Below are 3,895 nucleotides of genomic sequence, written 5' to 3' on the forward strand. Positions count from 1 at the left end.
CACCGTGCTCAGTCTAAAATCTTTTATTACCAGACTCTAGCCAGGACAGCCAATATTTCTGGCTTTTGAATTCTACCACAGGTAACCTCCCATGTGAAATTAATACATTTTAACTAAGGTCATAACTTAACCATGGACGTATAAATTGTCTTAAAGAGATGGTAAGCAGTTTTTGTTTTTGTTTTATAATAATTACAGTCTTCCCAAAGGTAGTTCAGCAAAAGTAAAAATAAAGACAGGAAACCAGAATCGGTCCATGGGGAAAAAGAATCAATAAATGGCAAAAAGTTACACAAATAACAAACCAGGAAGGGCTCACTCCCTAAGCCCCCTAAGCCAAGAATTGAACCTGGGCCACCACTGTCAAATGCCAAAGCCTTAGTACTGAGCTACCGCATTAAGCGCTTTCTATTGCTCTTCCCAGAAGGAAGATTTTGAGCTTGCAAAGGCTTTTAACTGCTCAAGATAATTTTTTGGGCTAACTATGACATGAACCCCAAAATCCCTGTCCTCTGGGTGGCAGAATCCAAGATAAAGTATCCTCACATGGTCACAAGGTTAAGTTCAAGGACATAAAACAACATGAGAGAGAAACTTCATCTGGTATTGGTTTCAGGGACTCACAGAAAAGTTTGTAAGTGACCAGCCTGCTGAACTGGCTTTGGACAGTTGGCTTATATGGCTCCTAAGTCCACGTTCTATCCTGTGATGCCCCTCCATTATAGAACAACACAGAAAAACAAATTCATAGCACTAAGTACACGAGATTTTCTATAGCCTAAAACTAGTCTCATAAGTCTTTTCTTCTATTAATCAGACCTTTGTAGAGGAGACAAACAGTGATGTTTAACACACACACACACGCACACACACACGCACACACACACACACACACACACACACACAGAGGCCAGAAACTTGGCTAGTAAGTTGTTACCCTTTTTGCTGGCATACCAGGTTTCCAGGTTCCCCTTCTCTGCAGCTTCCAGAAGAACGGAGTGGCCTTTGATAACTCTGCTCACTATGCTATAGCTGTGAGTGCCAAGCCCACTACAAAATAAATAAATAAATAAATAAATAAATACATAAATAAATATCATCCTTTTCTGTTTTATGGAACCATAGGCAAAGCTTCTCAACTTTGTAAGATGCTGCCCGATGGGCTGCATGGAGAACTGAATTAACATTTTCCATCTCAGCAGTCACCTCAATGGGCACCCAGTATCAACCTAGCAAGGCTCAAACTGTCTCCCTTTGGTCCCTATCATCTTTGATCCATTCAAGGTGGGAAGGGATGGCATCAATGAGTAGTCTCTGGGCAAGACGAAGAGCAGACAGTTACCCCTTAACAGGCAGGCCTGTTAAGCTTTTTTTTCAGAGCTCACTGAATGTGACCATACTTACAGAGGGTTCTCTGAGTTAGGCCTGCTGGACTTGCATCAGAAATTCCTTCAGAGATCCCCTCCACATATACAGACACACACAAAGACAAGACGGACAGAAGGACTTCCAAACCAAGATCCCTAACCAAGAATTCCAAGAGTATTCCTTCCAAACTATCCTCCTATTCTCCGTCTGAGAAATCTCCCCAAAATCTTACTGACTGAGGAGAAGTCTCCAGAACCAAGACTCTTCCTACTAATTAGGGAGAGTAAACTGAGACCCCTGAAGAAGCTGAACCAACTGGGAGAAGGAAAGGGGTGTTGGCAGCACCTAGAATACTCACCAAATCAGACACCCCATAATGGGGCTACAGCTGCAGACAATCCATGATGGGGCTACAAACAGACACTGTGATAAGGTTACAGTTACAGGCACCCCATGGTGGAGCTACAGAGAGACACCTCACCATGGAGCTCTAGTTATGGGACATCTCTCCAGGACAATTTCTCTATTGCAAAGTGTACTCCATACATATTGGGCTAGTAGAACCCTGCTGATAGAGATGATGCCAGAGTCAGCCCCCAGTCCAAAACTAGGTGGCCGCTTGGGCTGGCCTATGGATCCATTGCCAGAGGGGGTCTACAGAACCGGGGCAGGTAGCACAAGGGCAATCCCGAATGAGCCCCCAAATTTTTAACTGCTCAACTGGTTCACCATGCCCACTACCTACACAGAGCTGATTTATCAAAATAGGGGAATTGCAATAGAGAAATTCATGCAGAGCCAGCTGTGCAGGCTGGCTGAGTTTTATTATTACTCAAATCAATTTCCCCTAGCATTCAGGGATCAGAGGTTTTTGGGGTTTTTGTTTGTTTTTGAAATGGAGTTTCGCTCTTGTTGCCCAGGCTGGAGTGCAATGGCACAATCTCAGCTCACTGCAACCTCTGCCTCCCAGGTTTAAGCGATTCTCCTACCTCAGCCTCCCAAGTAGTTGGGATTATAGGCATGCACCACCATGCCTGGCTAAGTTTGTATTTTTAGTAGAGGCAGGGTTTCACCATGTTGGCCAGGCTGGTCTCGAACTCCTGACCTCAGGTGATCCGCCTGCCTCAGCCTCCCAAAGTGCTAGGATTACAGGTGTGAACCACTATGTCCCACCTTGGAGATCAAAGTTTTTAAGGATAATTTGGTGGGTTAAGAGAGGCCAGTATGTTGGGAGTGCTGATTGGTTGTGTTGGAGATAAAATCATAGAAAGTCAAAGCTGTCTTCTTGTGCCAAGTCAGTTCCTGGGTGGGGGCCACAAGATCAGATGAACCAGTTTATCAATCTGGTGGTGCCAGCTGATCCATCAAGTGCAGGGTCTGCAACATATCTCAAGCACTGATCTTAGGTTTTACAATAGTGATGTTATCCCCAGGAGCAATTTGGGGAGGGTCAGAATCTTGTAGCCTCCAGGTGCATGACTCCTACGTGTCTAATCTTGTGGCTAATTTGTTAGTCCTACAAAGGCAGTCTTGTTCCCAGGCAAGAAGGAGGTTTATTTTGGGAAATAACTGTTATCTTCTTTTATTTTTTAAATTAATTAATTAATTTATTTTTGAGACAGAGTCTTGCAGTGTCACCAGGCTGGAGTGCAGTGGTGTGATCTGGGCTCACTGCAACCTCCACCTCCTGGGTTCAAGCGATTTTTCTGCCTCAGCCTCTCGAGTAGCTGGGATTACAGGCACGCACCACCACGCCCAGCTTATTTTTTTGTATTTTTAGTAGAGACGGGGGTTTTTCCATATTGGTCAGGCTGGTCTTGAACTCCCGACCTCAGGTGATCTGCCTGCCTTGGCCTCCCAAAGTGCTGGGATTACAGGTGTGAGCCACCGCGCCCGGCCAGGTGATTGTATTTTAAGAGCCCGGGGCTGGGAGGCCCGGGTCCTAGTCCCAGCTCTGCTCTGGCTTTCTGGATGGCTTTGGACAAGCCAGTGCAACTTCGCAAACCTGTTGCCTCTCATATAATAGGAACGTCCGCCACTTCTTGAAAACTTACTACAAGCCAACTATTGTGATCAGGGGTTTCTATACGTCATCTCACAGTTCTATTTTATTTTTTTTGCTTCAGAGAGAAAGAAAACGCTCGGGAAGACTGAGTAACGTATATGTGAGCAGGAGCTGGTGAGTGGCATAGGCTGGGCTCGATCCAGCACTGTGATTCTAACTCTAGCAAACCTGTTTTTTCCATTACACCATAGGGCGCGCTCTTCCCATGCTCCTGAGAGTTGGACATATGCTATGCCCTGCGCAGGCAGCCGTCCGCCTCCTGCAGGGAATGCTTGCTCCTGGGTGCACGCACGGATACCGCGATGGTACGAGACCGCGCTCAGGCGCAGCAAGCCTCAAGCCTCAAGCCTCGCACAGGAGAGTGGCGCGGAGCTTCCTCGACCCCCCCCGCCGCCCTTCCCGCGGGAGGCCCCGCCCCCCGCCCCGATTGGCTGTCGGGAGCGAGGCGGGGCCTAGGGGATT

The sequence above is a fragment of the Pongo abelii genome, chromosome 13, assembly GCF_028885655.2.
Source record: "Pongo abelii isolate AG06213 chromosome 13, NHGRI_mPonAbe1-v2.0_pri, whole genome shotgun sequence".
NCBI classification, from domain to species: Eukaryota; Metazoa; Chordata; class Mammalia; order Primates; family Hominidae; genus Pongo; species Pongo abelii.